This window comes from Myotis nattereri (assembly GCF_964212035.1).
Source record: "Myotis nattereri genome assembly, chromosome: X".
Lineage (NCBI taxonomy): Eukaryota > Metazoa > Chordata > Mammalia > Chiroptera > Vespertilionidae > Myotis > Myotis nattereri.
In genome coordinates, this window is record NC_138078.1 from 122,441,962 (window position 1) to 122,464,473 (window position 22,512).

Consider the following 22,512-nt stretch of genomic DNA (forward strand, 5'->3'; position numbering starts at 1 on the left):
AACTGCTCACTATGACGTGCACTGACCACCAGGGGGCAGACGCTCAGACTGGTAGGTTAGCTTACTGCTGGGGTCCAGACAATCGGGACTGAGCGAGACTGGCCGGACAAGCCCTGGAGCCTTCCCATGGTCCCTCCTTGGCTGGCCAACCTCCAGCATCCCTCCCCAGCCCAACCATGCACCAGTGGGGTCCCTCAGCCTGGCCTGTGTCCTCTTGCAATCTGGGACCCCTTGGGGGATGTTGGAGAGCCAGTTTTGGCTTGATCCTGCAGGCCAGGCCGAGGGACCCCACTGGTGCACAAATTCGTGCACTGGGCCTCTAGTATAGTCTATAAGGAGTTCCTTTCTAAATGGTGTGGAAAAGTAGTGGAATAAAACCTTCCCAAGTCCTCATCTCATCCACTCTTGATTAGGTGGATAAATCAATGTGTCAAAGTACAGGTACTTCCTTTTCTCCCAGTCATTTCTTCCCATTTCCAAGAAATTCCAGTTGAAAACATCTTAGAGAGGCTTAACATACTGAAATACTTGCATTTACATTCAATTAAACATAATTCCCTTTTGCTTTATACTCTTTTTACTTATAAACATTTAAGTAATTGATCAGTTTTGTTAAAACAAATGGTGAATTACTAAGTTATGGTGGCTTTTAATTATTGACACTTCAAATATGTTGCTGCCCCAAAGGTTAAATTTGGTGGGCTGGTTAGTTTATACATTTTCAAATATCAACTATATTTAAGTACTGCCCTGACATTTCAGATAATTGACATCTTGTAGTTTCGTGTTTCCAGAAAGTCAGGAACATAGTGTAATCATCAGTGAAGTTGTATACAGTGATTGTACAGGTTTGAACTAAATTTCAGCATCACTATCTGTGAGTTGACAGTGCAGAGACCTTCTGCTATAAATGCACTATGCACAATATCAAGAACAGAGTGCCCCACAAATTCACACACTTAGGTACTCATATTTATGCAGATGCCTCAATTAATGGCAAGCAAATACATAACTTCCTTAATAAGTAACATAATACCCTGAGGGCCACAGGAGTTTGCAGGAGGCTGCTGTTACTATTAACCAAGTTCTCCCCTTTTTAAAACATGTCCCTGCTCCACCCCATCCCAGCTTGACTTCTGTTTCTTATTCTAGGTATACCAGCCAGAAATAAGACTTATTTTTCGTCAACTTAACTGGGAAAATAGTTCCTTCACTTCTATTATTAAGACAACAACATCATTATACAGGCCAAACCTATATACTTAAAAACATTACTTTGCTTTTAGAGAAGCATACCCATTCACTGCATTGTTTTCTGAAATTTCACTTTCTAGTTCTATGTTAAATAATAATAATTAAACCTATTATTTCTAATAGCTCTGTGTTGAAAGTCAAAGATAATTTGAGAATCATGAAAGCAATGAGAGAATCAATTCATCATATATAGATGACTCAATAAGATTAACAGTTGTATTCTCATCAGAAACCAAGAAGCCCAGAAGGCAGTAGTATAACATATTCAAAACACCAAAAGAAAAAAAAAAACCTGCCAACCAAGAATTCTATATGTGGCAAATCTGTCCTTCAAAAAATGAAGGTGAATTTAAGATATTCCCAGATAAACAGAAGCTGAGGAAGTTTGTCACTATTAGACATGTTCTAAGAGAAATGCTGAAGGGAGTTCTTTACGCAGAAATGCAAGGAGATCTAATTATATGTTGCCTATAAGAGATAGACCTCACATTCAAAGACAAAAATTGGTTGAAAGTAAAAAGATGGTAAAAAAATAAACCATGCAAACAATAACTAAAAAGGAGCTAAAGTGGCTATATTAATATCAGACAAAATATATTTTAAGACAGAATTTGTACTATAGAAAAAGAAGGACATTTTGCTGATGAAGGGATAATACACCAATAATTTAAAATTATAAATGTATATGCACCTAACAGTAGACCTTGAAAGGACATGAAGTAAAAACTGACTGAATTTAATGAAAAAATAAGCAATTTAAAAATAAAAACTGGAGCCTTCAATACCCCATTTTTAATAATAGATTAAACAATTAGACAGAAGATTAACAGGAAATAAAAGACTTAACACTATAAACCAGTGGTTGGCAAACCATGGCTTAGCCACATGCGGCTCTTTGGCCCCTTGAGTGTGGCTCTTCCACAAAATACCACGTGCGGTATTTTAAATATGAGGGAAGCTTTTCTCAACAGGTTGCAGGAATTCAGAAACAGCAAAGCAACGTTAGCCTTTGTTAAAAAACCTCTCAATGCTACTGTAACAGAATTAAATTTTTCTCCCTTTAATATTGACATTGGCAACTTTGAAATGCAATTGCTGGATTTAAAAAACAAAGAACTGTGGAGCTCGAAATTTGAACGTCTTTGTGCTGATATAGAAATATTGGAGAAAAACAAATGTGAACTTAGTTCACAGCACAAGTGGTCTGCTTTGAAAGACCTGGAGAAGGAAGCTATGTTGATTTTTAACACCTGGAAGGGTATTCCTGACTCATATAATTGACTGAAAAAACTAGCGTTTGCTGTTCTTTCCTTATTGGGGTCTACATATTTATGCGAACAATCATTTTCAAGCATGAACCTTATCAAGAAGTAAATTGAGAAGTCGTCTTATTGATGAGAACCTGGAATCGTGCCTAAAATTAAAAACAACAGCATACAAACCTGACTTACCCAAACTTTCCAAGGAGATGCAAGGCCATTGTTCATATTAGTGTTTGTCAGTCATTGTCATGATTTAATTTTATGGATATTGTAAGGTAAATTGTAATGAATTTAATTTTATCAATAAATAATATCATTATTATGATATCAAGTTTTATTCAACGTACCTATAGTTTAACTAAGACTTAAAACTTTAAGTAAAGTTTATTAAGTTAATTTTAGGGAACGTTGTGGAGTGAAAGAAGACATAGTGTCGAGGATTGAGAAAGGTATGTTGAGATGGTTTGGACATATAGAGAGGATGAACGAAAGGAGATAGACGAAACAAGTACACAAGACGAGTGTGGATGGGAGAGTTGGAAGGGGTCGACCTTAGCGAACGTACCTCAATCAGATTGAGGACGTTTTTAGCAAAGACCAGCTTAGGAGTACCCTAATTAAGTTAATAACAATGTACCTACCTACACAGTTTAAGTTTAAAATTTTGGCTCTCAAAAAAATTTTCAATCGTTGTACTGTTGATATTTGGCTCTGTTGACTAATGAGTTTGCCGACCACTGCTATAAACCAACTGATGCTGGGAAAACTAAATATCCACATGCAAAAGAATGATTTTGTAACCATACTTTACATCATATTAAAAAATTAATAGTAGACCAAAAGCCAAAATGTAAGAGCCAAAACTATTATAAAAACTTTGGAGGCAAATATAGGGGTAAATCTTTGTAAATTTGAATGAAGCCAAAATGTAAGTGGTAAAAGAAAAAAATGGATAAATTGGACTTCATCAAAACGAAAAACTTTTTTGCATTAAAAATGCCATCAAAAAAGTAAAAGGACAACACACAGAATGGAAAAAAAATGTCAAACCGCATATCTGATAAGGGTCCCATATCCAGAATATCTAAAGGTCTCTTACAAGTCAAAAATGAAGAGGCAAGCCAATTAAAAAATACATGAAGGATATGAATAAGCATTTATCTGGAAATATATAGAAATGGCCAATGAATAAGATTCTTAACATCATGAGTCATTAGTGAAATGTAAATCAAAAGGACAATGAGATATCACTTCATAGCCACTAAGACGGCTATAAAATAATAAAAATGAGAGTAACCAGAAAAAAAATGTTAGAGATAATATGAAAAAAGTGGAATTCTCATAAACTGGTAGAAATGTAAAATGCTTCAACCATTGTAGGAACAGTTTGGTGGTTCTTTAATGAGTTAAATTATTAAATACACCTTAAAATTATGTACTTAATATACATATAAAAGTATAAACACTATATACATACAATTACAATATGACCCAGCAATTTCACTCCTAGGTATATGCCCAAAAGAATAGAAATCGAGGACTCAAGCAGATACTTGTTCACAATGTTAATAGAAGCATTATCCACAATAGGCAAACAACCCAAATGACCACCAATGGAAGAACAAATAAACAAAATATGGTATATATACACAATGGAGTATTATTCAGCCATAAAAGGAATGAAGTACTGATGCATGCTACAATATAGATGAACTTTGAGAATATAATGTTAATTGAAATAATCTAGTCATAAAGTAGCACATATTATATGATGCTGTTTATATAAAATATTCAGAACAGGCAAATCCAGAGAAACAGAGTAGATTAGTGGTTTCCAGAGGCTGAGGGCTGGGGAAATGGGGAGTGACTACTAATGGGTATGGGGTTTCTTTTGGGGATGATGAAAATGCTCTGAAATTAGATAGTGATGATGGTTGCACAACTTGTTCAATATTACTTCATCAAATCCACTAAATTATACATTTTCATACGGTGAATTTCATGGTATGTATATTTTATCTCAATAAAAAGAGAAAGAAAGGAACCAATCAATTGGAAAGAATTTCCAACCTCAAATTTAGAACTAAACTTCCTATTCTTTGGTATTAAAGAAATCATCGAAAAATTCTACTTTTTAAAGATATGACATGGTATTCCCTCCTGTGAAAAGATATTTTTTTGGAATAATTTTTAAAAATAATCTTTATTTTATTTTTCTATTTAAACTTGCCTGAAATTTATTATGCCAGCACATCAATTATCTTATTACACTGTCTCAGTGGTCTTAATATTCCACAAGAATCTTTCCCAGATTTGCTTTCAGTACTCATTCAGACCAGGGAAAATGAGTTGTACAAGGAGAAGGGCCATCAAGGAGAAGCAATGTAGCTAGTTCTGATGTGACTAGGGCCTGTAGAATTTTAGCACATGAAGAAGCACTGGAAAAAAGATTTCAGTAAATAGTTCTCATTTGGCTAATTCTTAAGGTAGAAAATCAAAATGATTCATAAACCATGAATGATATATTGGAAGATTATGATTTCTTGCGGGAATTACATTCACTCCTGCTTTAATAGTAATAGGGGCTGTGTGAATGACCCTCTGGATACCAAGTGAGAAACTTGGCACACGAGGTTGTTATATTTCTGAAATTTCTATCATATTTCCAGTGTCATCTTACAAAAGAAATATTACAAATTCAACACAGACCTATTTCTAAACCTGGTTAGGCGATTCAAAGGTTTATTTGTTCTAATCCCCAGGCATCTTAGGACAATATGTGTAATATTTTGGAGCTTATTTTTACAAAAACAGAAAAAAAGAACATTGCAAACACATTCCAAATATATAAGGAAAACATAATTTTGTGAGCAATATATCTATGGCAAAATGGAAACTGCCTCCTTGGGCTCTGAGTAAATGTAGTGCCTTGTGGGCAATGGCTATAGAAGTAAAATGCTCACTGCAAGTATTGCATTCACCAAGCTATTAAATCTATTTATGAAACAGGCACCTACTAGGCTTCCTGTTTGCACCATTGCACTTTTTTTTAACATCAGTATATTACACCAGGAGTCTGGAGTCCAGGAAATAGGGAGAATATGGCTTAAACACTGACTTTTAGTGTTGATGGTTTATGAATTTTAACAGTACTTAAATCTATCCATATTTTGGTATTGTTATTTATACCCTTTCATTTGGATGTTGTTATATAAAGTTTAGCTATCCTAAAATATCTTTACTGTACCTATCTCAACATTTTCATTCATAAACCAATGGGCTTTTTTATTTGGTTGATGGCTTCTACCAAGCAACTATCAAAACAGCATGTCCCAGGTCTAAGTATTCTAATGTACTAAGAATCCCTGAAGAGAATCATGAAATAAACCACTGGGTTGAATTCAGAACTGTCATCCTACTTGGTTGATTGTTGATGGCTTTTATTTATTTTTTAAAAATATATTTTTATTGATTTCAGAGAGGAAGGGGGAGAGATAGAAACATCAATGATGAGAGACATCGATCAGCTGCCTCCTGCATGACCCCCACTGGGCATCGAGTCCACAACCTGAGCATGTGCCCTGACTGGAATCGAACCATGACTTCCTGGTTCATAGGTCAATACTCAACCACTGAGTCACGCTGGCCAGGCAAATGTTTAAAAGCCTTTACACTGGTTAATGGCATATGACCTAAAATGCATATACACCACTATGATAATTAGCAAGTGAATATGAATATTACCAAAAGTCCTCTTTTTAAAAAAGCAATATACAGCCCAGCTGGTGTGACTCAGTGGTTGAGCCTTGACCTATGAACCAGGATTCCTGGTCAGGGCACATGCCCAGGTTGTGGGCTAGATCCCCAGCGTGGGGTGTGTAGGAGGCAGCCAATCGATGATTCTTTCTCATCATTGATGTTTCTATCTCTCCCTCTCCATTTCTCTCTGAAATAAATATATATATTTTAAAAGCAACATACATTTATCTCTGCTATATTCTAGCCAATGCTTCTTTTCCAGTCAACTATTTCCTGGTTTTAATTTAACTACATGGTTTATATATCACTTACAAATAGGGTATATTATACAGAGCTTCTATAAAGCCAGATAATTCATAATAACAATTCCCTTCAGAATCTGAATAAATGTCCTAGGGGCAGCAACACAAATCTAAGCCACCAAGTAATTCCAGTGGATATATATTGACCTAATTGTTATATGTTTAAACCTAAAACAAAATGTCACTTTATAGTTGGCTGTACATTCTTACATGCTGTGAACACTGATTTGTTTCAGGTTTTAAGTTTCATGCTCAGCCTGCAAATTGTATTATCCAAGAGAAATTGCATTCTGGCATTCAGATAAGACCCCTGTTATTTGCTTGTCTAATAAATTATAAACAAATTTGACTTGGAGTCATAGCTATATTGGGCCTCTACATATCATCTTCTGATGGGGTTGCAAAATGTGTATTGGAAAGAGCACTAGAGAAGCAGTCAGGTGTTCTCAGCTCTGCCACTCTTTTGGTCTTGGGGGGAGGAATCTCTTCCCCTATTTGGGCCTTAGTTTCCAAATACATACAAGGAGGGAGTTGGACTGCATGAGCTCTAAGACTTTTACAGCTCTGACAATCTATGAATTTTTGAGATCGCTAAGGAGAGGAAAGGGGGAAATTATTTTGGAATAATTCTTTTTTTTGTAATATATTTTATTGATTTTTTAGAGAGAGGAAGGGAGAGGAATAGAGAGTTAGAAACATCGATCAGCTGCCTCCTACAACCTCCCTACTGGGGATGTGCCTGCAACCAAGGTACATGCCTTTGACTGGAATCGAACCTGGGACCCTTGAGTCTGCAGGCTGACGCTCTATCCACCGAGCCAAACCGACCAGGGCTGGAATAATTCTTTGTGAAAGAGAGTTATTTGGGGTTTGGTGTGTGTGTGTGTGTGTGTGTGTGTGTGTGTGTGTGTGTGTGTGTGGTGGGGGGCAATGTAAGGAAACCTGACCCTAATTTCAGCTTCAACACAGTAAGAAATAATTGCTAATCAAATGTTAATAAAATGCTTACAGGCTTTAGGTCTGGAAAAGTCATTTTAAACACTTAGAAAAACAATCAGGAATGACAGCTGTTTTTTCACCTGCTCATAGAGGAAATTCTTGGCTTTTAACCATGACATCCTCCTTTAACTCAACTACAGTACATTTAAACCTACTAGCCACCTCTCATTTTGAATTACACATGAAGATATTCAACCTAGAGCAGTGATGGCGAACCTTTTGAGCTCGGCGTGTCAGCATTTTGAAAAATCCTAACTTAACTCTGGTGCCGTGTCACAGATAGAAATTTTTTGATATTTGCAACCATAGTAAAACAAAGACTTATATTTTTGATATTTATTTTATATATTTAAATCCCATTTAACAAAGAAAAATCAACCAAAAAAATGAGTTTGCATGTCACCTCTGACACACGTGTCATAGGTTCGCCATCACTGACCTAGAGCGTTATCTTTCCTTGACCTGAATCCGTCCATCTAAAGTGTTCAGCACAACATTAAAGTTCCTGTTTGGAAATACTTTCTATCTGTCCTGGAATGAATTTATGAAACTTTATAATCAGATACTGAAGGTTGACCTCCCTCACCAAGAATAGTTCAAATTGCATAGTCTCCTCTCTCAATTACCAAAATGCAGGCTGACCCTGCAAGCAAGGAGAATAGTTAGCTGTCAACAAGCAAGGATCCGAGATGTGATGGGTGCCTCTGTGCCCCCAAATCTTTTTCTTCTTAGACACTTGCAGGGCTTGACATTCTATCTCTAGAGACACATTCATTTGGGATAAATATTGATCACCCCAGGTGACTTCTTGAAATAAAATGCCTGTCTATTGGAGAGCTAAGATGTTAAATCACAAACATTTCACAGTAATATTTCCTAAGGTGTATTCTTTAATATAATTTTCTAATTCCATAAGACACTGGAAAAAGAGATCCAAGGTCATATAATTTGAGAAAATATATTACACTACATCTCTTCCTCAAGAGTCAAAATGCATAGTAGCATATTAAAGATTCTAAGAAGTCCTGCTATAAACACTCAAAATTAATTTTTAATCCACTGTTTCCTCATTTGAGACTATGGAACACTTTGGAAAAAATTTAAAATACACAACATAAAATTTACCATCTTAACCAAATTTAAATGGATAGGTCAATAGTGTTATATATATTCACATTGTTGTGCAAAACATTTTCATCTTGTAAAACTGAAACCCTGTACTCATTAAACAACAACTTTCCATTCCCCTCTCCCTCCATAGTCCCTGGCAACCATCATTCTACTTTCTGTCTCTATGAATTTGACTACTTTATGTACCTCATGTAAGTGAAAGCATACGGTATTTATCCTTTTGTGATGGGCTTATTTCATTTAGCATAATATCTTCAATGATCATCTATATTGTAGCAAGTGACAGATTTCCTTCTAGGCTGAATAATATTACATTTTATGTATACACCATATTTTGTTTATCCATTCATTTATTGGTAAATACTTGTGTTGCTTCCATCTTTTGGCTATAATAAATAATGCTGATATAAACATGGGTGTACAAATATCTTTGAAATTCTGGTTTCAACTTTTTGGATATATACCCAGAAATGGAATTGCTGTAACATATGGTAATTCTATTTGTAATTTTTTGAGGACTCATCATACTATTGTCCATAGTAGTTACACCATTGTATATCCCCACCAACAGTGCACAAAGGTTCCAACTATTGCACACTCTTGCCAACACTTGTTTTCTGTTCATTTTTGTGTGTGTGTGTGTGTGTGTGGTTTTTTGTTTTTGTTTTTTGTTAATCCTCATCTGAGGATATTTTCCCATTGATTTTTAGAAAGAGTGGAAGGGAGGGACAGAGACAGAGAGAGAGAAACATCAATGTGAGAGAGACAGATCCATTGGTTGCCTCCCACATGCACCCTGGTGGATCGAGCCTGCCACTGAGGTATGTGCCCTTGACCAGGAATAGAAGCCAGGACCCTTCAGTCCACGGGCCAACGGTCTATCAACTGAGCCAAATCGGCCAGGAGTGTTTTTTTTTCCTGTTTTGTTTTCTATTTTTTTATAGTGGTCATGCAAATAAGTGTGAGGTGGTATCACATTGTGGTCTTGATTTGTATTTTCCTAATGATTAGCAATGGTGAGCATCTTTTCATATACTTGTTGGAAAAACTTTAAAAAAATCACACCAATAAAAGTTTTGTGGAACATACTTTGGGATATGCTGCCAGGGAGAATGAGTAATAATGACTGCTTTTTTTTTTAGATAGAAGAGTTTTTGTTGGTTTATTTTAAGAACAATTAACATTTACTATTTTAAAAGCAACACAATATACAGGAAGTATGTACACAAACTGGCAATCTCCGGGTAGTAGGATTAGGAGTGGATTAATTTATTTCTGCCTATTTATAATTCCTAAATTTCGACAATAAACCTACATTATGCAATTTTAAAAGTTTAATATAAACAATGATGATAGCTCGACAGATATATAGATAGCGTGGCCAGTCTATGCTAGTTGCTTTGGCAACAGTACTCAGCTACCCGTGATCTCTTCCTTCCCACAACTTTTATTATTCTTATATTCAATTTAGCAGTTTCTTACATTATGCCTTATATTATTTTCTAATTATTCTCTGTTTTAATGTTGAATGTTTCATAAGTGTAAACTCTTTTGGAGAAGGCACTGTGTTTTATATTTCTGTGTGTGCTCCAGTAATAATTATCATATTTTCCAACCCCAACCAAGGGATATCATCTAACAAGGAATGTGTTTGTGTGTGCACGTCTGTATCTGAGCATTTGAGGCAGTTTGGGAGTATTCATGTGGATATTAAAATACTGAAATTGTGGTGCATTTTCAGTGATCTGAGTTCAAATGGACAAAATGTTTAACAATGTGCTCTTGAATGACACAGAACTGCTACTTATCACTCTTAAAAATAAAACTTTCTTAAAACTTAGGGGCCACTGAATATGACAAATTTATTACAATATTATTGACTGTATTTCCTACACTTTACTTTCCACCCCCATGATTATTTTGTAACTACCAATCTGTACTTCTCAATCCCTTCACCTTTTTCACGCAGTCCCCAATCCCCCTTCACTCTGGCAACCATCAGTCTGTTCTCTGCACCTATGAGTCTATTTCTGTTTTGAATATAGTAAATTTAAAAATAATTTCTCTAGTCATAAATACATTGGTATTCTCATTTTTCTATTTTTAACAATATTTTGACCCTGCAAACTTAGCATTTTGCTAATTAAACATTGTTTGGTTTTATGTAAACTGATTTCTTTCTAAAATAATCTCTAATCAGAATATACCATCTCATCTATTATATTTCCTTCTCTTAACAGGTGTTCTGAGTTCTCATTGTTTCCAGATTACAATCATTTTGTCCATAATACATAGACCCAGACATCTGGTCCAAGGGAAAATAGGCAAGGCTATTCAATCAGGTAATGGAGGAAACACTTCCTGAAAGTTTGTCCAGCAGCTATTCCCACAGGTGATATCCTGAATGTGCTGGTCTGGGCTTTGCTGGAGCTCTGATACATGAAACCAAAGTGGACCTTAAAGTGTGACTGCCTGCTATAATGCAAAGAGGATTGGGAACCAGACCTGGTGTCAAAGCTCAGTTCTAAGAAATTACCAGCTTATTACACTTGCAAAAGTCATTTCCCTAATCAGAGTCTCATCCGTAAAAAAATAGATAAAAAGTAGTACAGCACCTCATAGAGCAACTGTCAATGAAATGATACATGTAAAAGCACTTCGTAACATCTCACTCAAAGCAGTTTAAGGTAACTAACTCTGCTCTGGAGCAGACAAACTCTAATCTGCTCCACTTAGAAGACTAGCAGTGTCCTCAGAAATTCTGTTTAGCCAAATGAATTACTATGGGCCATTTTAATCCTTACTTGTTCAAAAAAGACCCAAATAAACACCCCCCAATAACTACAGAAAGAAACAAAGGCTAGTTAACCTGTAGAAGGGGGGAGTGCAAAAATCTCATAGCATAGTCACTTGCTTTCCACTTATCTGCCCTTATTTAAACTATAAAATATCTAGGCGAAGATCTGAATAAACACTTCATAAAAAAACATACAAGTCGACAATAAACATATGAAAAGATGCTTAACATCATGACTCACTAGTGAAATGCAAATTAAAACCACAATGAGATACCATTACACATCCACTAGAAAATCTATACTCATGGAATAAAAATACCAAGTGTTGAATAGGATGTAGGTAAATTAGAACCTGCATACATTGCTGGTGGGAATGTAAAATGGTATAATCACTTTGGTACACAGTTTAGCAGTGTCTCAAAACATTAAACATATATTTAGCATATGACCCAGCTATAATACTCCTATATACCTACCAAATATATTAAAACATATGTACATATAAAGAATTGTATAAGAATGTTCATAGTGGTATTATTCATAATAGTCCAAATCTGGAAACAATCCAAATGTCCATAAACTGGTGAATGGATAGACAAAATGTGGTATGCCCAGACGTGGAAATATTACTTAGCAATAAAAAGAAACAAAATATTGATGCATAGCACATATGAACCTAAATAACATTATGCTAAGTGAAGGAAGGCAGACACAAAAGACAATATCTTATCTAATTCCATTTATTTGAAATATTTATAAGAGGAATATCTATAGGGACAGAAAGTAGTTTAGTGGTTGCCTGGACCTGGGGATGAGAATGGGAAGTGACTGCAGACAGGCATGGGGGTACTTGTTGGAGTGATGAAAATATTCCAAACTGGATTGGGGTGATAGTTGCACAATTGTATAAATTTACTAAAACTCTTTAGGCTGTATGTGTATTTACAATGGGTGAATTTTATTAAATGTAAATTATATATCAATAAAGTGGTTAAATATATTTGCAAAAAGGGAGAAATTATGCTAGCCAATGTGACAAGGGGGCAACTCAAGTTTGGATAAAAATGCCTGCCTTGGAGTCAAAACCCAATAGAAATCTGTCTTTAAGCCTGCAATATTTTAGCTGACTTCTTCTTTATCCTAGCTTTTGGCTACCATAATCATGCCATCATCCAGGAAACACATTGACTATATGAAGTTCAAGTTGACTCAGTTACTACTCTTCCAAAGTTTCTCTTTTCCATCCCCATGTCTCTCACTTTTCTTAATATTTGCTTATTTTGCCTTGTCACCCAGGAAATGTGTTTCTTTGCTCAGTTTTTACTTCTTTCTTTCACAGTATTCATGAGCCCTGTTGTCTATCTCTCACCTAATTCCATACTCATGGCTCCCACATTCAATATTTAATGGCAATTAATTTATATTAGAATAGACAGATCACATCAGGTGAGTAAACTACTTACTTTGTAGATCTAGTCTAGTCATTTCCAATGTATAAGCACTCTTTTTTTGGATGCAAAATGCCATTATTTATTTTTCAATAACAGGAGTGACAGAAGTGAAAATGGATCAGCTAGAGCTGCTAGACAGTACTTATCTGAGTTATTCTGGGAGGCCTGGAGGCCTCTGGGACAGAGCAAAAGGTAGAAGTAGCCAAAAAGAGTCTTTGACACTGAAGTGACAAAGTATCTCCATCTGCTGTACAATGCAATCATAAAATAAGGTAAGGAAATCTATTTTAGAAAGGTTTCTATTTTGTTAAAACAGTTAACATTTTAATATTTGGATCCTAACCTTCAGGTGTCAAAAACACATGGGCTTTCCAGAATCCCCAAGAATTATAGTAACTCAATGTCTAAAATGTACCTATGCCTGACATATGCTTCATTCATCAAACCATAATCAACACACGCTTCAGGCTAGGTGTGCTACAGAGTAAAGAATTTGGAGTCAGAAAACCTGTATTCCTAGCTCCTTTGTTTCCTCCACTTGCTGGATATTCTGTGAACCTCACTAATTCCTAGTTTCTTATGCTATAAAATTAAAATAAGAGGCATACCTATCTCATGGGGTTATGGGAATTAAATGTATTTGCATATATAAAAAGCACTTTGTAAACTGCAGAGACCCATACAAATAGAAGTTGTGTGCTTCCAAAAACTGAAACACAAACACTCCAAAATCCCTTATATGTTATTCTGAACATATAGGGCATCCTCCCAAATCACTTTTTAAAAATTCTGTTTTCATTTCCCTATCTCTAAGGGTTCTTTTTGACCTTTGGCATTTCTGGCCTTCCATATGGTCATTGCTTTCTCTGCAAACATACACACTAACAGTAATTCTGAAGAGTGTTTGGATCTGTTTCTTGCACTTACACTTTCTGCCTCACACACAAAAAATGCTGTCTATCCGACATTTCTATACCACCACTTTCCCCAAAGGGTTTCTGCTTGCATTCCCCACTGGGTGAAATGCAATTGCTGTTTAGTCGCACATAGCAACACTACACAACAGTCTAAGACAGGATGAAAGGGAAGCAATATTATATGCAGCTGGAAGGACAAGGGAAGCCAGTGTCAACAAATGCAATTACCAGATGTGAACTTTGGCCAAGGAGGTCAAGGCAAGCACTGCTTTAAAAAGTGTCATGGGATCTTTAATGCCCAAAAGTCAGTGCAACATTGGCATCACATCTTATTGAAAAAGCACTCTTCTGGAGCTCTGACCGTTGATATTGCATCGATTCAGTTTTGGAGTGGTGAGTGACTTGCATGGTCTCACTAGCAGATCTTCTCTCACTATGCAGAAAGAAGTCTCTCTGGGAAAAGCACTTTGAAATAAGAGCATGGCATTATTTGGGGTGATTTAAAGGCATGATAACTGGAGTGGATCTGGACACAAGCCACAATTTAACACTCCTTCCCCCATATGGCTGTCTTTTTTCTCCCTTAACACAGTGGGAACAGCAATTGTACTCCAGTCCCACACAAACTTGGAATGAGCCAACTGTCCTTATTTTGTTCTCACTTTGACACTTACTTCCTTTCCAATACAAGACAGGTGCACTGTTCCTTGTAGTGTTGGGCAATGGAAATGAACTGGGAAGAATGACACTTTAAAAGGCAGCAATTGCCTTACCCAACCAGATGCAGAGGGAAAGCAAGGAAGTTCACTCTTAGTAAACTATACTTTCCCAAGGGCTTCCTCCCTAAGGCCATCCATGGGGAGCAACATTAATTTACCTAAGTATTATATTTCAAATCTATAAAATTTTTGAAGGCAAAATAATAAGGATATGTAAGCACCTGGCATTCAAAATGAGTCATTACTAAATATTTTAATTAAATCTATTTTCAATGAAGCAGGAAGTGTCAAATTCCTATGTGTTCATACATGATCAGAAGGGTTTTTGTCCTCTAGGGAGTCTATATATGGGTCTGACAAACTTCCTATTCTTACACTTTTAATAAAAACAAAGAAGGAATTTGGCCTGCCTGCTTATTCCATTCTGTACTATGAGGTGTTACTTTCAAAATGTGAACAGGTCCTTTATTCGTGATAAAAAAGGAGAAAAACCAATCTCCTGGAATATATGAACAGTTAACTTTCTAATTCTCCAACCTAAAAATGAATTGCTTGTTCCTTCTCCTGCCAACCTTTCCTCCTCTTTCCCCTTCCTTCCCAACCACTAGTGCTGTGCATAAAGTCTGTTCGTGTCTGTGGCAGCATTGTCTAGGAAGGGTGTGACATTTGAATGGGGTGGGGGCAGATGAAGGCTTAAGTTCGCTTCAAAAAATGTTAAATTGCTAATAATGTATCTTGTGCTTTCCCAATACACTCCTCAGCTGTTGCACATGCACATTATATCATATAATATGTAGGTTATTCTGTTTTCCCATGTAGATATATATGAACTAGAGGCTGAGTGCACAAAATTTGTGCACTTGGGGGGGGGTGGACCCCAGCCTGGCCAGTGCCCTTTCACATTGTGGGAGCCCTGTGATCGATCACCCCAAAGAGGTAGGCCCCGCCCACCCATCTGGGGCTCCTCAATGGATTGCCCCAAAGTGGTAGGCTGGAGCCAGGGTTCCTGCCTGCGCAGGGCCATGGGAGCCCTGGTAGAAGTTGCACGGAGTGGCCACTGAGGCCCCGTCCCCACAGCTTGTGCGCGGGCCACAGGAACCCCACCTCCACTGTGCGCACAGACATCTTGTGAAGGCGTGATGGCGTGAGGACCACCTACGCTTTTATTAGTAAGATGCTTTGCCTCTTGATTTAATTGTAGCTCCCCAAAGAGAAGAGGCTGGGTTCTAGTGTTGTCATAAGGGACCTGGCTCCAAGGGAATAATACTATTCAGATATGTATTTTTTAATTCTGTTGTCTAGATATTTTCCTCAGGTTTCTAACTCAAATTTATAACTGCCCAAGGTATACTTCCATTTGACTACCCCAACTCTCACAGTTCTCTCCATATACTTTCACTAATCACCACTCTCTAAATACACCATACGGTTTCACACCTTCATGCTTTGCGCATGCTGTTTTCTTTGCCTTGCATGATCTCCTCTGTTGAAATTCAATTTATCCTCCAGGAATCATCTCATGTGTCATCTCCTCCACATTAATTCTTCCCCAGTTACTGCAGTTGAATCGAATTGTTTCATCAGTGCTCCACAACATTTTGTTTGAACCTGTCTTAAAATCTCAATCACATTCTGCCTTGAATTGTAATTATTTGTGTCTATGTCTTCTCTATGAGTCCAAAGGCTTTCAGAGGGTGGAACTCTGTCTGATTCATCTTTGTGCCTCTCCAGATTCCCAGGGCCTACCAGAATGTCTGGCACTCAGTGGCTGAATAAACAATAAACATTTAGAATAGGAGAGCTCAAGTACTATGTGATTTATTGAATTGTCTGTATCTCTTTTAGCTGTTAATCAAAGCCTGGCATAGACCATAAACTCAATACAGAACACAGAACATCTGTGTTGGAATAACACCAAACAATTTTAAATGGCAAATTTTTGGAAATTTGTTTAAATTCTTTTGCTTGCACGCAACCTTTGTAGGCCTAACAGTTAATAGAAAAAAAAAAAAACCACTCTGAAATAACTGATTTACCTCCAAGAGTTTTAGCCACAGAACATTTTTCAGACCATTAAGAATGAGAGCTTCTATTTAGGCAGTACTAGTTAATTTCTGACATATAAGTTATTTATGGTTATAGTGTTAGTGCATAGATTATGTTTTGCTTTTCTCAACACTGCCATGCCCTGAACAAATATTCCTTTTCAGAGAGTGCCTTACTGAGGGGCCCAGGACTAAGAACTTCAACTGTAGTGCAATCTGATGATGTCCCCTCCCACCATCCCATCAGAAGCTGGGTTGGAATCTCCATGCAGGATTTTCTTGCCTTGGCCTCCAGAAGTTCCAAATAAATAACCTAAAATCGTCTTTAGAAAACAGTGGGGGGAAGTGGCTTGGAACATGCTCCATTTATACTAACTAAACATTTTAGCCAATGTTTCCAGTGTCAGGCCCAATAAGTCAATGGGATGCTAGTTGTCGATTTGTGGGTTTTTTTTTTCCTTTTTCAATTCTAGACATCTTGGAATCTATGCCATTGATATTCCAACATGCAAGTTATTATCGTGACTAACACAGACAGAATTACCTGCTGCTACATTCCAGGTATGTTTATGTATTACCCTGTCTGACCTGTTTCCTTCTTTCAGCTGTGTCAGTGGTGGGAGGGAGGAGATGGGGATTTACCCCCTCCTCTTAATTTTCTCTAACAACTGCGATGCCAAATGCAATTATTTGTGGAGGAATCTGCTGTATATATGGATGAAAGGGACACATGCAAATCCTCAACAAGAAAGGGAAATACCGGCTACGTATTTGTTCCAAAAGCCTGCCAACTCTGGTCAACTCTTCCCAAGGCCCCCTGTGCAGATATTAACAAGCTGAACACAATATGACTTTAGGAATGCAAAGAAAAAAAAACGTTTAACAGTTGAAAAATCTCCTCCTCAATCTGAGGTCAACCAGCTAGTAAAAAAGCTTCAAAAACGTCTGAAAACCCATGAATAAGCCCCAGATGTTCCCGTTCTCAGCTAAACTTTCCAGCAAGTTATTTCTAACTTCTGTTTTTCACAAGTAAAAACTATTGCAATTTCTGATGCTTCCCTATCTGTTTCCAAAGAAAACTGCCGCCAGTCAAATTCCTTCTCCCACCCACAGTAACTAATTGTCCATACTGTTTTTCACCTCCTTTTCTGAAAAAGAATTAAATTGGCAAGACTCCTTAGTGCAAGAGTGGGCACCTTTTTTCTATCAAGGGCCACTGACCCACAGCGGAAAATAAAATCAACTGGGGCCACACACAAGTCAGAAACCACTTGTTTTAGTTTCGTTTTTGTTTGTTTTTGTAGAAGAAATATAAAATAGTCACCTCATCTCCTTAAAAAATAAGAATAGGGAAAGGAAAACTCCATTCAATCTATATAACAAAATTAAAAGACTCCAGGTCTCTGTTATAGCAAGTTTGGGGAATTAGGTGGTTAAGAAAAAAGATGTGAGGGAGGGGGAAAGAGAAAGATTGAGAAAATAAAATTTAAAAAATAAAAAAGAAAAGGTGAGAAAGAGAAAGAAAGAGGCCAAGGGATGGTGAGAGAAAGAAGGAGAAAAACAGACACAAAGAGAAAGGAAAAGAAGGGAAAATACAGAGGAAGGCTGGGCAAGCTCCCTAGTTAATGTGTTAGTTGCAGTAAACAATTTGTCCCACCCCCAGTGCTCCCTGTACTTTGGTCATTAGAGTAAGTTATCATTGCCCTTTGAAATCCTTATTAGCTTTCTAGCAGTTTAGGGGAAGTCCTTTCTGTTCTGAGAAACAGCTGGTCTGCTTTGATTTTCAAACTTCAAAGCAATTTTTTAAAAAAATAAAGAATATTTTATCAAGAAAGTCTGAAGGTTTTACATGTGTGTAAAGGAATGTCTGAAGGTTTCTGACATTGCAAAACTGTCAGATGGCTTTATCTGTGGCCTTTGAGAGATTAGGGCTGTCTTATTTTATAGAGCCTGAATGTTAGAGTTAGCATTTATTTCATTGATTTGAGGGTTCTTTTCTCTCAAAGCAATGGGGTTAGTTGGATCCTGACGTAGTAGACAATATAAAGTGGAGACCACATACACATACATTTCTTAAGAAAAAACAGACCTGCATTCACAGCTCTTTAATTACTACTGCCTTCCATTGAAAGCTGAACTTCTGAATGTTTGGCACTAGCAACCCACTAAGAGAGAAGTTAGTTTTAAGTTGCAGTACCAATTTTAGAGCTACTGTATATGTTAGTGGGATTATATTCTGCTGATGGTGTAGTAAAGAAGACAAAATGGAACAGGAAAATGTCCAGAGGAGGACAAATACAATAATAAAGGGTGGAGAATAAGGCAAAGCCATATGACAGACTAAAATCACTCGCCTCTTGAGTCTGAAATGATGAAGGCTTATGGGGAAAATCAGAGAAGTGTATATAATTGTGATGAGTATGGTAACCACAAACTTATGTCCTATAACACTAAAATTAGGGGGTAAGCCCTTAAACTTGAAAGAGATGATTTTAGGTTAGATGAAGGGAGGTCCTACTTCAAATATCAAATATTAAGCTTAAGTAATTCATTTCCCCAAGGTGTAGGGCAGTTGGAAAATATCAATATATTCCAAAATGTTGGGTCATTTGTGAATGATGATGTAATATTGAGTTATTCTGAGAAACTCAGAAGGTTGGGGGGCCACCTCTCACTGTGCAAACATTTCCTAGTGTGCCTGTCAGCAAGGAGTCCTGGGTGATGCAGGTCATGAGGCTGCCTCTGAGACCATCTTCTAAAGGTCTTTGGTGCTGCCTTCAGAATTAAGGTGATAACTCCTGGGCTATCAGGCTGAAACACTGGGTCAGGAGGTTATCAGGCCAGATGATACTCTTTCTGTCTCCTCTCAAGGGCCTAGGTTACTTTTGAGACAGCCAATAGAGATAGAGACAGCTCAGATGGGGGAGGATCAGAAGAAGTGTGAGAGCTTTGACTTGGTCCAGGGTGGTTTCAATTTACATCTGTTCTTACCTAACTCAACATGTTTGTCTTCTGTTTTAAATGAAAGTAGATTTATTGTTTTTTTGATGTAAAAATTAATTTAAAAAAAGTATTTGGGCAGAGTACAGAGACTTAAAAAAAGGATATGAAAGTTATCATAATATTGCTCATGTCTTAATATATATTTTTACAGACTTTCTCCCCCATACATATGTATGTACATGTGCTAACTTTTGTAAAATTGAATTGTACTTTAATATCTAATTTAATAATAGACAAACAGGGTAATTGACCATACCTTCGCTACACCTTCCATTGGCTAATCAGCGATATGCAAATTAACCAACAACAAAGATGGTGGTTAATTTGCATATGTAGGTGTGAAGCGGAGCAGCAAAGGCGCTGAAGGCGGCTCCGGCTGGAGCAGTGAGGGCCTGGGTGCCGGGTGCCAGAGGAAAACCGGTGCTGGCAGCCAGGGGAAGGGAAGGCCTATTACACGAATCTTTTCATGCAACAGGCCTCTAGTTGTCTTATAACCTTTTTAACGTAACAATATATCATGGATATCTTTCTTTGTACAACAGTATTTTAAAATATATTTAAAATTATTTTTATTTTTAATTTACGTATAGTGGAATAATCTGCATCCATTAAAATATTTTGAGGTGAATATAGTCAATAAAGGTATTTTTGATGGCTGCAGATTATTTCATTGTATGGAAATGGCATAGTATGACAATGCCACTGAAATATCCTTATACATAAAACTTTGTGGATTGCCATAGTCTTGCCTCAGGATAAACTTCTAACTTAGGATCTACTAGTTCCAGGCTACTTCAAGTGACCTCCTAGATAATTAGACTATCTTAATGCTTCTTCATCCCTCAACAGAGTAGAAGAAAGATCATAGAATTTAGAGTAAGTTCAAACTTTCAGTCCCTTAAAATCTGAATGTCAGTTTCATCACCTATTATAGAGAACTAGGGGCCCGGTGCACGAAATTCGTGCACTGGGTGTGTGTGTGTGGGGAGTGTCCCTCAGCCCAGCCTGCGCCCTCTCACATACTGGGAGCCCTCAGGCATAGACCCCCATCACCCTCCGATCGCAGGATCGGCCCCTTGCCCAGGCCTGACGCCTCTGACAGAGGTGTCAGGCTTGGACAGGGGACCCCCATCTCCCCCCGATCACTGGCTCTGGCCCCCGTCCAAGCCTGATGCCTCTGACCCAGGCTTCAGGCCTGGGCAAGGGGACCATCATATCCCTCCAATCCCCGGCTCCGCCCCCCCACCCCCCTGCCCAGGCCTGATGCCTCAGCCAGAGGAGTTGACCCTCATCACCCTCCAATCACCAATCACCGGATCGGCCCCTTGACCAGGCCTGAGGCCTCCGGCAGAGGTGTCAGGCCTGGGCAGGGGATCCCCAGCTCCCCGCGGTTGCAGGCTCCGCCCCCGCCCAGGCCTAACGCCTCTGGTCAAGGCATTAGGCCTGGGCAGGGGACTCCCAGCTCCCCGCGATCTCCCGCTCTGCCCTTGCCCAGGCCTAACGCCTCTGGTCAAGGCATTAGGCCTGGGCAGGGGACCCCCAGCTCCCCGCGGTTGCAGGCTCCGCCCCTGCCCAGGCCTAACACCTCTGGCCGAGGCATCCGGCCCAGGCAGCGGGGACCCGCAGTGGCAGTGGCCCCGCGATCGTGGGCTCCGCTTTAGGCCCAGGCAAGGGACCCCTAGCTCCCAGGACTGCCAGCTTCGACCGTGCCCAGCTCCCATCGCTGGCTCCACCCCTACTTCCTGCTATCACTGGCCAGGGTGGCAAAGGCGCCTGATTCTCCAATCATGGCTGGGGGGCAGGGCAAAGGCTGCCCCAGGGCCGCCTTTGCCCTGCCCCCCAGCTCTTAGCTCCCCCCTGGGTTTCCGATCACTGTCAGTGGCAGGGGGCTTCTTCCTGCTTTCCCTTTCGCCTCCCTGCATTGTGCCTGCAATATGCAAATTAGCTGCCATTTTTGTTGGCAGTTAACTGCCATCTTAGTTGGCAGTTATTTTGCATATAGCCCTGATTAGCCAATGAAAAGGGTAGCGCCGTACGCCAATTACCATTTTTCTCTTTTATTAGTGTAGATATTAATGATAGCTAGATCACAGGACAGTAATGAGAAATAAGTGTGATAATGTAAACAAAAGGTCCTTGTAAACTTTAAAACACTTAAATGCAGAGATTATCTTCTTTTTAACATCTTAAGGTTAAGAATTCAGAGGCAGATTTAGTTGATCCAGTCTGCCATGTTCCACACACTGAGAGGGTCCCAAAAAGTCTCTGAAAGCTTGTGACCATCTAGAGCAGTGATGGCGAACCTTTTGAGCTCGGCGTGTCAGCATTTTGAAAAACCCTTAACTCTGGTGCCATGTCACACATAGAAATTTTTTGATATTTGCAACCATAGTAAAACAAAGACTTATATTTTTGATATTTATTATATATATTTAAATGCCATCTAACAAAGAAAAATCAACCAAAAAAATGAGCTCGCATGTCACCTCTGACATGCGTGTCATAGGTTTGCCATCACTGGTCTAGAGTAACATTTCTGAGTCCCCAGACCTGAATCACCTGCCTAGAGGGTGAGGGGGGCCCTTTAACCAACCAAATGTCTAGCTGCTATGTACTAGGTGGTATTTGGTTTCCCAGGTTTCATGCTACATGACATTCACCTGTTTGGCATTGACTGTTTTACCAGGGAGAAGAGTTTATCGTGTTCTCTTCCTCATTTGGCCCTCTATAAATACACCCAGTTTGTGTGGGCCTGAATTGAACACTCTGGCAAGAAACCAATGTTCTCAGGAAGAAAGAGATAATTTGCATTACAACACAAATTGCATATTCCTCCCCAAACGTCTGGTGCTTTTGCTTTAAAAAAAAAGGG

At 38.3% G+C, this 22,512-nt stretch overlaps 1 protein-coding gene across 1 annotated transcript in view; it reads right to left on the reverse strand.

Annotated features, from left to right (window-relative positions):
• The window catches only part of GPC3 (glypican 3), a 407,972-nt gene that overhangs the window by 71,219 nt on the left and 314,241 nt on the right, over positions 1 to 22,512 (reverse strand). The window lies entirely within an intron of this gene.